Source organism: Eufriesea mexicana, unplaced genomic scaffold (assembly GCF_001483705.2).
Source record: "Eufriesea mexicana isolate 0111107269 unplaced genomic scaffold, ASM148370v2 scaffold47447484, whole genome shotgun sequence".
NCBI lineage: Eukaryota > Metazoa > Arthropoda > Insecta > Hymenoptera > Apidae > Eufriesea > Eufriesea mexicana.
The window spans coordinates 1,728,335-1,742,486 of NW_016907864.1; the positions used below are offsets into that span (position 1 = coordinate 1,728,335).

At 45.0% G+C, this 14,152-nt stretch overlaps 1 protein-coding gene across 1 annotated transcript in view; it reads right to left on the bottom strand.

Annotated features, from left to right (window-relative positions):
• sfl (N-deacetylase and N-sulfotransferase sfl) overlaps positions 1-10,763 on the bottom strand; it is a 244,551-nt gene extending 233,788 nt beyond the window's left edge. The window contains exon 1 of the mRNA XM_017907071.1: positions 9,981-10,763. The gene's annotated coding sequence lies outside the window, so the exon portion shown is untranslated. The remainder of the gene's footprint in view (positions 1-9,980) is intronic.
• Positions 10,764-14,152: the final 3,389 nt, after the last annotated feature.

Below are 14,152 nucleotides of genomic sequence, written 5' to 3' on the forward strand. Positions count from 1 at the left end.
AAAGAGTCGGAAGAAAGTGCGGTGGCTCGTTTCTTTGTAATCTTCCGCTGAAACGCAATGCCGAGTGCTTCGAGGAACGCTCGTCCTTTGTTAACGGGAGAAACAGGTATCCCGCCACCTACTAGTTTCAAACACCCACGGATACTCCCGATGGTTACTTCCTAAGGATCATGGCGGTACTAACTAGTTTCTGCCGACTTAATCGAGAAGCTGAATCGAGTCGGTGATAAAGCATCTGTCGCGAAGACTGTTTCCGATTTTATTCTTTAATTTCGGTGATTGGAAGGTTTACGTATAATCATGTTACGAGGTACCATTACGAACATATTAAATGGTTAGAATTATTTCAGGAATAAACCTTATCTAGGGTATGGATAAACCTGTACCGCACGTTAACTCTTTGCAGCATAGGATTTCAGAAAATAAAATAAACCCACGTTGCACAGAAATTTTATTGCATTTAATATGTTGCATTACTTGGGCTGTTCGTTGTGTCAATTTTATAAAAATTTCACATCGAATTGCAGATGACTGATATCGCAAACGTATTACATGCGATATAGGGTACGAAAATGTGGAGAGAAATTAAAGCATCGAAGATAGAGGATTTCTGGGTGAATGAGTTATTAATCCTTTACGCTCGACGATTTTTTGGCACGAAGAAGGGCACGAGTTAACAAATTTTCTGCCATAAGGCTGATGATATTTTTTAAGCAGTAAATAAGAAATCGTATAATAATTAATACGTAGAATTATTTAATTCCGATATCTCGCACACTGTTACCTTATTTTAAATTTGATATATTAATTAATATCGAGCTTCGAAATTTTATCAAATGGTGACTGAAAGGCGTCTCTCGAGTGCAAAGGGTTAAGTTGACACGAATGGCCAAGTATCCGGTGAATAAAAAATTAAAAAATAGGCTTCGAATAATTGAATCGAAAAAGATATTGAAGAATTGATTACACGTGTATCTTTTTGCGGCACAGGATTTCAGATAATAAAATAGACCAATGTTGCACGGAAATTTTATTAATTTTAAATGAAACAAAATTGGTATATTTTTACTAATAAAGGAATAGCGTAATGTAAAAACATAAAACAATTGACGAACCTGTACTGCCAACACGAGCGAATAAATTTACAACATTTGTCGAAGATATTACCAAATAAAAATATAAATATAAAAGAGGTAGAAATATAAATCTATGTGCATGCAGTTATTGCGATATTTCCAGGTGGAACTAAAAATGTCCCACCATGCATTACGGTGCATCAAAGAGGTGGGACACTTTTAATTCTATCGTGCCCCAAAGAGATACAGGGTACAAAAATGTGGAGAGAGAATGAAGCATCGAAGATAGAGGATTTCTGGGTGAATGAATTATTAAATTGACACAAATGGCCAAGTATCCGGTGGACAACAAATTAAAGAATAGGCTTCGAATAATCGAATCAAAAAAGAATAATCGAATTGATTACACGTATATTAGATGCTGAATAACGATGGATACGGAATTTTTAATCCCAAGCTGAAACCGGTCATTTAGGGGCGTGGTAGGTTTAGTGTTGCAGAGATTGACAACCTGGCTAAACGAACTACCTTGTCTCCCATAGTAAACGAGTTAATAACGAGTTAAAAGTGACAGAGAAATACTTCTTGCTGATCAAAATTCAAATCAGATTCGACCCAATAACCTGGACACGCGAATCTGAATTTAAAATTGGCCAAAAATTAATCACTCGATTGCAAAAATATTTCTTAAAAACTACAATTTTTGAATAAATTTCCTTAATTAAAAAGCAATTCGTCATCCTGTTGAAAATTATATTCCAATCCAGGGGAGCCTTCCAAAAAATAACCCTCCGGAGAACCCAAGGATACAGGGTTTAATAAGGACGTAGAAGCTCGCGCGAACTTTCGGAATGGCTTGTGAACGTCGAGTGTACCCCTAAACCCGGGATCCAACGACGCTGACGCGGGCTGCACGCATCGTGACAAAGAACGCGTTGCTTCCGGAACACAGAGGGGAACTCGAAGCACGCCTGACTCGATGGCACGCGAGCCATCGAGTCCGGGTCCCTCCGGTGAATGGGGGATAATTTGCAGCGAAGGGGCGCACCTTTCGAGTACATCGATAACGAAATTCGCCAAGTTACCTCGACACCCATCAGCCGGCAAGGCCGAAAATCGGCCTCCAACGAGATTATTAGTCCTTTACGAGCAGAAATTATTCCTCCGCATCTGTTTATTCGCCAATTATATTTGGAATGCAACTTCTTCCGCAAATTATTTTATTTTTATCTAACTTCCTTACACGTTGTCGTATAATTTGCATTTTCTAAAGTAACTTTACACTTTCTTCATAATTGAAATTTCTAACATAACCAATCCCAGATATAAGCAAGTTTCATATGTATCGGAGGATTAGATTTCTTCTAATTCACTCGTTTTCCTCTTTAAATCACCTATCCGACTATTTACACGGTTTTTACACAGTGCGAGCCTGGACTTGATAAATGGGAATAAAATAAATAAATGAAGTCGATATAAAAAGAAAATTCCAGAGGAAACCGCAATAATCGAGCGAAGCGAGTTCGAGGGAGCAAATATAGAACAGAAGGAATTTATGACATGGATATATAAGCTAGTTTCGACTGATTTCGTAAGAAACTAAATTAAACGGGATAAAAGATACAAAAATATACGCCGTAAATTAATACCGTAAAAGAGAGGAAATGTAATATTCGGTACGTCACCAGAGAATTCCGCGAAGTCCAGGAAACGAAGACAAGATGGCGTCCGCATGCGTCACGAGTCCGCGAAGGGTTAGGATCGAAAGGGTGGAATATTGGCGATCGATGGTCGGTGAACTCGCCTGGATCCACCAGACCCCGAGGAACTCGACGCGCGGATCGCGAGCGTTCGCCTGTCGACTTTCATTGAGAACGAACGCGACCCGGACGAGGTTATCGGGGTCGAACGTAATTCATGGTGACGCTGGCACGAATATCGCATTAAGAACGCCGCCGTCTAGGCTCGCTTATTGGTCACTAGGCCAGGCGAAATAAACGCTTCTTGCTTTTCGCTTTCTCGAGACGGCCGTTTCGCGTCAGATGACTCGGAGCAATGGGTCTAATGGGCTGCGTTTGATGGATTCGGGAGGCTAATGCTCGTTTGATGAAAGGAAGACATCGAAGAGTTTGCACGAGAGATACACTTGTGTGCAGCAAACGCTAACTCGACTGTTATGACAACCAAAATTATCGACGCTATTCCATGTCTGGGGTTTTCTGGTGACTCTACGAAAAATTCCTAGATAGTTTTATTTGTACAATCATATCTCGAATGTCAAAAATAAGGGGAATATATAAATACAGATGAAAATAAAATTAAAATACGGTAGAATGGCGAATACTGGTCTTGAGACAGCGAAAATTGTGGAAAGAGCAAGAACAAGATAACACAAACTCAAAACTCGAAAACTGATTTAACTTAGGAAAAGAACACCAAGATAACGAAACGAAAATACACAAAGACGTACTCTTTTAAAATTCTCTTTCCAACACCAAGCGACTCAAGCTTGTGCTGGCCACAGCCGATTCTAAGGACTCTGTTTTGGTTGTCAAGGACCACGCTCTTATGCTTTCCTTCACCTATCCGTAGGGGGGCCAAGCAAATTAATTTTGTTATATAGAATAACTTTTCGATTTGCTTCTAGAAGATATCGATCGGTTTATAATTTGTTTTTGTTGGCAATAGCCGATTCGCGATTTATTTTGGTACCCTGCAATACCGTCAAATAAAAATTATAAATTTGGAATATAAATGATCGCGATATAAAAATTATATTTATTTTGTATCTCTAGATATACCTATTATTTGTCAGTTTTTTTTTCTTTTTTCTTCCAAGAGTCTTTACAATTTGTCCAGTAAGGACATTCGGTAAATTTTGTTAATTAACGCGTAGAAATTATCCTTATGGATAATATATGTTGAGATTTAATGCCGTTAAGATAGAAGATTCTTTGGGTATTTTCTATGAAGTCTGGGAGGCAGACTAGATTTATGCAGTTTCATTGCTAGGTTGTTGAGATGACTGTCTAGTCATTTTCTATAGCTGTCGCAGCGACTAATGAATTATTTGAGCTGTTCACTGCACAAATCGATTAACTCCACTTTTTGAAAAATCTTAAATTTAAGTGTCAAAGCACATGGTACAGTCATAGCTTTTTATATTTATAATAACTTTCCCTGATAATTAAGATTAACACCATTAAACGACAAAAATCTTTTGGCCACTGAGTAATAAACAATTTATTTCAGAGGTCACTTTGATTAACTCCGTACTCTAATGTAAATCGTTGCAATAATGCAACTCAAATGCACTAGCAAGCCATGAATGACAACGATGAATTTTTTAGTGCCGTTTTATCAGAATTTCAGCAAAATTTAGTAAAATTAAAATTTATTACTTTTTTCACTTGCCAAATCGATCAACTCTTCCAGTAACATAAAAATGGTAACGTTACTAACGATTACCTTTTGGCTATTTTTTCTTATAAATTTTATATACCGTTAGATGAAAGTTACATTTGTATTCATGCATTCTACGATATTTATTTCGATTCAAATTATAAAGGGAATTTTAAAAAACAATATACATTATTTCACTGCATTTCTCCACATTTTGTTTTACAGAGTAAATCAATTTGTGCAGTGAACGGCTCATTTATCAGTAGAATTTTATATTTTGGTCTAAATTTGTAATATGCTCTGTAACAAACTGTTAGTATAATTTTTCGATTCTCATCAGCCAGACAAGTTCATACCAATCGTCCTAAAACAGCCAGCGTGTATTTGCATTTGCCCGGAGCCTTGCAGACGCGAACGGTTTCCATTTCGAAATTGATTTCGTTGGTGTTACAGCTTCATCAGGAGCACGGAGAACGCATTGATACCGAATCTTGATTCTTCGAGTAAATAGCAATTCCATTCGATCTACAACCGTTTATTATTTCACTTCCGATTCCTCCGTCTCGCCATCGATCCGGATGGTACCTCTAATGGACCAGGAACTTTTCAAACCAAGACACGCGGCAAATATTAGTTTCTTCTTCGACGAAGAAAACCATCCCCAGCCACTCTACGCGTTTTCCTTCCACGCTGGTATCCCGTGGTTGACCCTGCTTTTCCCTGCAATTTTAATTTCTTCGAATTGGAACTACCGAACCGGACAACGAGCTTCCAATATGGCGGACCTGGCGCATGCAGCACCTCAAACTCCCCATGGTTTCATGGTCCTTCGATTTCCAATACAGGTAACAAAATAGACCAAATGTCGTTAACTCGATCGCGAATTTCCGAACTCAGGAGAGACGCTTGGACGACAGGGAAGGTTCGTTGGTTCGTTAACGAGAAACGGTAAACGAGCGAGATGTAGAACGTCCCGGTGAGACAACGGCGGAGAAAAATTGCCGGAAGATCACGGTGTCGTTGGACGGGTTAAGCGTGTCATTGGAAAAACTCGTCGACGAGGAAGATGGCTGCTGCTTTTTTCCGCGAACGCTGAGACGGAATACGTTCGCAGGGACTTTGTAAATAGTCGAGCGGGTAATTAATGGCGCTCTTTTATTTCAGTCTCGCCAGACTGGAACATCGACTCCGTTAAATTACTGCTCGGGATCGGGATAAATAATTTCGCCAGACCCTGCATCCCGTCGCTGTTTCGGGAATCATCGGAGGGCCACTGAATCTTTGATGCGACTCCGTGTCGTTACTTGGGAACAGCAGGGAAATAGATTTAATACCGTGGCTAGACGACCTTTCCGACTACAAACGGGGTCTTAAAGTTCCCTTCCGCGCCTCACTATTAGCATTCTCTCTCTTCGACCGGCTCCACCTCCCTTTCTGTTCTGCCCTCCGCCGAGTATCCCGCAGATGTGGAATTTTTACTACATCCCCGCCATGTAGATCCCGACGAGGGTTCGCACGGGGTTGCATTAAAGGTGAGCGCAGTTTAAAGGCGACCTAGCCGCCGAAGAACACCCTCAAACGCCGAGAACCTCGAGGATATCGGTGTCGTGGATCGACTCTTACGCGGTTCTCCCTCGATCCACCGAATTTCTCCGTTTTTCCCGCGACGTGGCTCAGAAAACTTTTACGTGCTCTTTGGATCTGATTTTTCAACCCTTTAACCGTGATACGCTCGGGGAAAGAAAACGGAGATATTATCCGATACACGAAGCACGATATTTGCAAATTTGTTATTCAGACAGGTTAAGGGAGTTGGATTTTCAGGCAGATTTTGCTTTTAATTGCTTCTCTTTGTTGGGTCGCGATTTCGAGGCGTTTTGTGGAATTTGTAAGACCACAGTGAGATCTTGATAAATTGTTGGACGTATTATATTATATAGGTATTATACGCTTACACCATACCCATGAATTACATGCTAATTAATATTCGATGAATTTGCACCTTCTAATGGAACGAATAAATCGCCAATTAAAATTATTTATTAATAAAATAACAGAGAATGCCGTGTTACTGTATGAAGATTAAATTTCCCGGCTTATTCAGCGGTTTCGAACATTATTGTTTGAAACGAGAATGGTGATTCTCCTGGAAAAACTTTCTAAAGAAGCTAGAAATTAAATTATTCGAGAGTGAAGAATCTTTCAAGCACCAAACCACTTCAGGGGGCTCCACGTCAATAGTCACTACGTTACTGCATGTTCATCTCGAAAAATCAATTTCGCCGCATAGTAGTATTCCACCATAATGTAATAAAAACGAAGGATAATATGATTGCAGTACCTTTCACCAGTAATTTTCTAATTAAATTACATCCTCTCGACGACAAGAGGCATTGCGAATGCCTTTCACGAAACAGCAATGGCCGTGGATTAAAACGTTAATAATCGATGCCACGGGAAACACAGTTCCACGGTAGAGACCGTCCTAATAATTACGGTCTGTTTCAAAAATAAAATAAATTTCAATAAAAGGCATTTTCCGTGGCACATAGAATTCGAATAAAACGCAACCCCGAGGCACCTAGCGTTAAACTAGCCGACCGAGGGAGCCCTGCAGAGGTGCAAGTAACTCCAAAAAGCAACGACCTCGAAGCATTTACGACCCTGGACAGTGAGACTATGGAGAATTTCAGGCCCAGCTAGGCCATCGCTTCCGCAGTTAGATCAACAGCTAAGAACCGTGTAACTTAAACAAGCGACACCTGAAAACACACTTAGGCTGTCTCGACGAGGCTGGCAGGGTCTGGCTGCAACAAAAATCGACTGAGCGTAAACTTCGACACGCTTCTCAGACGTACTCGAGCAACAAAAGGCCACGAAGCTTCCGCGAACGCCGCTCGTCGATTTTTCCACGATTTTTCATCCCGTAAAAGAAACAGGAGAACCACGCGCGGCCACACACACACACACACGTACACACGGACCGTGTGTCGAGTTTTCCACGCGCGCTTCTTCCGATGCATCTTTCATAGCCGAAGACTTAGCTTGCGTCCCGCATCGAAGCGTCGCAAGCCTAATTTCGCATTCAGATTGTCATTTTCGCGCTGCAACGCGGCGTCTCGTGGCGCTCGTAAAGGAACCCACCTGCCAGACAACGAATGCAACAAAACTCTTTAATCTCGGCCGTTCAAACACCACCCCATCCTACTTTTCTATGCAAAATACCAAACGGCCACCGTAAAAACGTTCCCTCCTTAATGAAAGGATCTCGTACGATAGAAAGGAGGGGAAAAATAAAGCGATCTTAAAAACGTAACAACAAGCCGGACCAAAGAAATGTCCAGGCCATCCCGGCATCTAACGAAATTAATATCCCCATTTCCATGGATAATGCCTGGAATATCGCGATATTACGTTTAATCGAACAGCCTTGCGCCAGAGTTACACATTACCAATTTCATTTTCTCTCTTTCCTTTATTTAAGACACTCTTTTCCATGAAACCCTCCTCCATAGGTTAGGTCAACGAACGTCTAGATCGTTCGTATTTGATAATTCCAGGTAGCTCGATTCCTAATTTTTCTCTTTATGAATCCGATAATAAGGAGGCCAGGAAATTACACGATTTGGCTCGAGGAAAAACAAGAGTGCGTTGTTCCAAGTGCAGCTAGGCGACGGGTTTTCGTGGCCATTTTTCTCGTCCGCGAGAATGGCGTAGTTCCAGATCGGCAACGGCAGAGGGCAGCTGCGAGTTACAGCGGAAATAACTTTCGCATCCCGTGCGATAAAAGAATCAGACGAATTCGATTTTCCATAGAACCCGAAATTTCTTTCCTGACCTTTTTTCGTCCAGACGAAACAACGATTTTAGACTGTCGGCCAGGGGCGTAGAACAAGTGGGCGGTAAAACGAAGCGGCAGTTTCAGCGCGGAATTCAACGTGTACAAGTTTCTTAATGACAAAGAAACGCGGGCCACGCCTGCTCGAATTCAAAGAGTACTTAAACAAGCATCAAACGCGAAGCTTCGCGGGAATTAAAAAAAGGAAGAATCGGGGGAGAAGGGGGGAAGAGTTAGAGACCCGGAGTTTATTGGCGAGAGACGTGCGCGTTTGAAAGTCGTTCGACAAATTGGGAAAGAATTGCTTCTCGATGACGAGTAAATTAACAATTACTTGGGTACATTTTTCAAGCTTATTTATCGTTTAAAGTTTCTCCGCTGAAGGAACTTATCGATGGAGGAAAAAGTAATAATTACTCGGAGATAAAATCGAATGTAATACGTAATGTTGTTTACGTCGCTTATAGTTTTTTAATGCATGATCACGACTGGTAATCGTACTTTTATTTCAATAAATCTTCAACTGCACGACCTCGCGAATACTGTAATAACCGTGCCCCTATTTGTGATTTTACGCCAGTTTTCCCTGTAGCAATTACACGCAGAAATTGCGTTAAGCGAGATCTTCGATAAAAATCGTACGAAATGGGTACGTACTGTGTTACATGGAAAGTCACGTCGAGGTAATACGAATTCAATAATTGAAAGCCAGAAGTAATACGTCGAAACGTGTTACGCGTAATTTCACTCGCACAGCGAAAGTAACACATTTTCCCGTAGTTAGGTATGCGTAAAAAATTCACGACGGGCTCCGTTCGTAATTATAGCGAAAGGAGTTAATTTAACGCGTTTTACGGTTCAACCATACTCTGCGTTTCCGTACCTGCGTGTGCCACGCTAGCGCCAACACGCTTCGTGGCCATGAAAACTGCGCGCTAGTTCGTAATCTAGCCGATAAATTCTATCTGTGCAAAACAACGATAATCACGTGTACATGTGACACACGCTATATTATATTACAAGTTTTTACACGAATATGCTCTTCCATGACAAATCACGTGGCCGTGAGCTCATTATCGCTGTATAATTTTGAAAAACAACGCGGCACGACGCCATTTGTTTTCCCGCTTCTGCCGTCACACCACGTGACATCGTCTTCGCGTAAACGATCGCGAACAACGACGACGCTAGCGCTATTCGCGTGAAACCGGCTCACCGCGACATTCAAGGTCACTTTGTTCTAACAGTAAATCACTAACGCGATGTATGTACAAAGATATGTACCTTTGCGAGAAAGTTCTTCCCGGTGTTTAATTCGCGGAATATCGAGGCGAATGACACGCGTACATAACCTCACGAATAAATTTGAACGAGGAAACCGGGGCGAAATTACGTCAGACAGATAACAACGGAACGCGATATGTAGGCATTTTAAAAGGACCGCGCTTGTTTACACTCCGGCCCGGCCGACGCACACACATGGCTCTCGTCTCTTTTTGCCAGGCGAGAATTACGCCGACGGCCAGACGCCGCGTGTAGAGACATCTCGGCATGCGGTGACTTCGCCACGCGAGAAACGCGGAAATTTTCCATCGATTTCTTCTCACCTTTTTTCCCTCTAAATTACGGCACCAAACGAAAGAGAAACAAACACGAGTACTTACCAGCGGCGAGAGGTGTTGATTCCGAGAATGCGATGGCCGGAGACGCAACTCCGAACCAAAAACACCGAGTCACCTTCAAACTGCCTTCCGAGAAATCTTTCCCTCGTTCGTGGGTCAAGATTTGTCGTTGACGGCCGAGTCCCTTTTCGTGTGACCTCTCCTCTGCCCCTTCCCCGCGTAACGTTACGCTATCTCTCTCTCCCTTTCGCTCTCGCCTTGTTTCTTTCACACGTTCACTCGGAAAACGTCAGCGATTCGTTTACACCGAGACGCATAGTAGTTTTCCGTTCCCTTTTGTTCTTTCCACGCTTCCGTCCTTGTTCCGTTCCGTGCCAAGACGCACGAGCACACACGGCTGTCACGCGACGCACTTTAGGCGCGATCACGACGAAAATCACGATATCGCGCGCACGACGAGTAACACAGCAAGCCAGCACATTTGCCTCGACGAGCTCCACGTCGCGAGAGGAAACGATACGAAAAGAGACGAGAAACACGTCAACGTGACCGCGAAACAACGAGAGTTACGTCGCGACACATCTTTGTCTTTGGAGGTTAGGTTCGGTTATCTGGCGTCTCTTTCGTTCGCTCGTTCTCGGCTCGCCTCTCGGTCCAAGGCACGCGTCTCCGACACTCGATCGCGATTGGTCTCGAACGGCTCTGACGACGACACTCAGACAGCACGCACCATCGACGCGAGAACACGACCGACTGCGCTCGCCTCTAGCACGGTAGAACCGGCGAAAAACTGCGAGAAAATCCAGCCATGCTGACTGCGCGACCGGCGTCAGACTGCCGCGAGGACAGAGCGGGGATTCAGTTGAGTGGCATCGCCCGACAAGCGGGGCCCCCCCTCCTTCTGCCTCACTCGACCGCCGGACCATCGTCCCTTCACCCCTCCCAAGCGTTCCACGCGTTTCTCCTCTCGTCCCTACGACCCTTTCCGCCCCACTATTTTGTCGCTCGGCTCACCCTTCCCGTCGCTTCGCGAACTTCAACCGAGTTGCCTATCCCCACCACCGCGCAGGCTAGCGGTGAAAGAGAGGCAGAGCGAGGAAGAGAAGCACGCGCACGCCGCGTGGCGGACGAGGATAGACGGAACGGGAATGCGACGCATGCGCAGAGCGCTGGTCGCGGCACGCGGTCGCGCCCAAACGCATCTTCTCGCGATCCTCATATTGATGTACTACGCGCTTCCACTCACGGAGAACCGATTGCGGGCCTCGCGAATACCGAGCGATTCGTACGTGAGAGATGAACGAAGCAGCTCGTTAAGAAACCGCTGCCAGCCACGAGATACACGAGAACCTCCTGTCGGATTGCTTTGAGCGCCGTCGTCCGAGAGTTTGATCAGCGACAGATCATCGACACGCGTGACAGGGAGTTGAATATCCTGCTCGGTTACCGTCTGCGTTCGGTTACGTTCTACGTTATATAACGTATTCGCACGATGTAGCGGCAAAAGTATCAATGTTATCGTACACCGTTATCGCGATTCGAGTAAATCCCGTTTACAGAAGGCGTAACTCGTTCTATGCGACCAATAACCTCGCCATTCATATTTTCCCTTTTTCTTTGCTTTCTTTTTGCCACGTCGAAGATAAGCGATATTTACCAGAGTATAAGGTGGCGTGTCGATTCACGTGCATCTTTAACGCGACGAACTCGCGGTAGCCCGGTGCTCCCAGTCACGGACAATTGATTACGCTTTCAAAAGCATCGGTGCAAGACACGCCAAGAGCCCCGACGGACTCGTAGCTCCCTCTAGTCCGCGCTTTACGCGCGCCACAACCATCGCCATCCCCTCGGGTCGTCCTTAGAAAACATTTTCCCTCTTCCATTCGGAACGGGCCCACCCTTCACCCTCCGACCCGTTGAATTCTTCAACGATACAATTCCCGCCGCGGTACACAGTGGCTCGCGAGCCGCGCTGCGAAACGAGTCCATGGAAATGGCGCTCCGCGCGGGGTTAACTAATGAATTCCGGCGCGGTTATGCCGGGTCGGCCGCGTTTCGAGGTCTTATCGTTGGCTGGAAATCAGCCTGCTTGGCAGATGTTCGCAGAAACCTCGACCTCTCTCTCGTTCTTCTCTCGTTTCTTACGCGGCAGCCACGTTTCGCGCCGTCTCCGCTCCCGTAACCTTCGTCGTTTACGTTTTACGGACCAAGAAACCTCGGTGGCCGCGCGAGAGTAACTCGAACCCTCCTCGAGGAACCCTCCATCTTCTCTAGACTTTTCCACACCCCGTCCCAGCTAACTGGATACGAGTCACCGGGTCGCGAAATGGACTCGTCGAATTATTTCCCCCGAACGCCACCGTGGCGCTATCGGTCCCGCGATCGCGGCCATCTTGGTGGTGGCACGATATTAAAATTGAAACGAACTCGAACGCGATTGCAAACGCCGGCTCTATTTTTCCCCAGCCAGATGCTAACCTTTATAAATCGTATATCTTTGGAATATTATTATTATTAACCAACGATTACCCGGAAGAATTATTTCTTGGCTCGGAATCTTTTAATTCTAAAAGTCTTTCGACGATACTCGCAAAATGGCAGCAGTCAAAGGGAACAAACGGGATCCTCGAGTACACCGAGCTCCCATTTGCCTGAGTTAAGTAGCGAACAACGCAAGAAACGTTGTAAAAGGCGCATCCTGCTTTCTTCTCCTTGCTACATACGTTTTTCTGAAATCTGTGCCGAACGCGATACCGACTGGCCCAGATTCAGCCGCAAGTTCGCTCAAAGAAACTTGTTTCCGCCGCACACAGGCATATATCATAGCGTTCCTTGTCCGGGGGGTTTACGAGAGGAAATGAAATTCTTTTTTACTCGCTACTCAAAGATACAATCGTATTTCTCCACGGCGTCGCAGGAAATGAAAACTTTCTGCGCGCACCTCTCCCGACGCTTTACCATATTGCGCAAATAGGAACATTATTGAGATAAGAATTCGAAATCACGGCACCAGCTTCCCAACCAGTTGAACCAGGCGAGGCGTTTCTGTTATTAAACAGCCAGGACTCATCCGTGCAGGTCACCCCGCCCAATGGAATTCCAGCGACGGTGTCGTTGGATTTTCAGTTATGGTACTACCGTGAATTTCCGCGCCGATAGTAAGAAGAATCCGAGCGGGTTGTCGCGCCTACCACGTTAGCTCTTTCCGTCGAACGCGATACCGCGCGCGTCTCACAATAGGCGGAAACTGAAAACGTCACGTAGCAGAATGAAATTTAACCACGTATTCCCGGGGAACGTCAAACCGGTCTGATCGCGGGCTGTCCACATCGTCGGTGTACATACCGCTCCGCGACGCCTTTGTCACTAGGCGACTCCGCTCGTCTTATTTGTCGTTTCTCTCTTAAGAGTCGACGTCCCACGTCTCCAGACGTTTCGACCGTCGATCGAGCAAAAGAATGGCGAAAGCGTCGCCTTCGCAGGCGTGTTAGCCGACGTTTCCGATCGCGGGGGTTTCTCATTGTCCATTGTGTTAATATCGCGTTTCATTCAATTCCTCTGAAACCAAGGAAGGCTACCCTGGCCATCTCCCCATCGCGAGTTGTCTTCCCATTCCAACCTTTCGTCTCCACGCTCGCTCCAATTTCATAAGTCCTTATCTCTCGCTCATCAATCGCGCCATACACTCCAGCTATCTATGCTCGGTTTCAATTTCTGACCCACTTTCCGACCACGTAAGATCGGAAATCTGTACGGAACGGTACCCGCGGAGAGCAGAACTCTTTTCTCGAGCGACGATCGATCGGGAAATTTACGACGAAATCGAGTTGCCATTGAAACGATGGCTGGCTATAGCTCCGCGAATTTTCCGATTGCTCTCGTCACGACTATTTTCATCGGCGTGTAACCGCGACCGCGTGCAGTTACCTCGTCATTCGACGCGTTCCGCGCGGATATCTCGATTGCGCGATCAAACAACCGTTAGCGGGATCTGACGCATCGAAGGGCGCGATAGGTGCTAATTAAATGCGACCTTTGACGCGTTACGAGACCCATACACCGTCTAACAATGGACATGCCCTTCGTAATATTGATCCGTGCCGTGGTGTTTCGCGTTGAAATAAACGCGACTGTTACACGCGTCGTGATTGACGGCTTAGCCTGCCGTTGTACAAACGGAACAAATTGCCCGTCAATCATACTTAATTACGGAT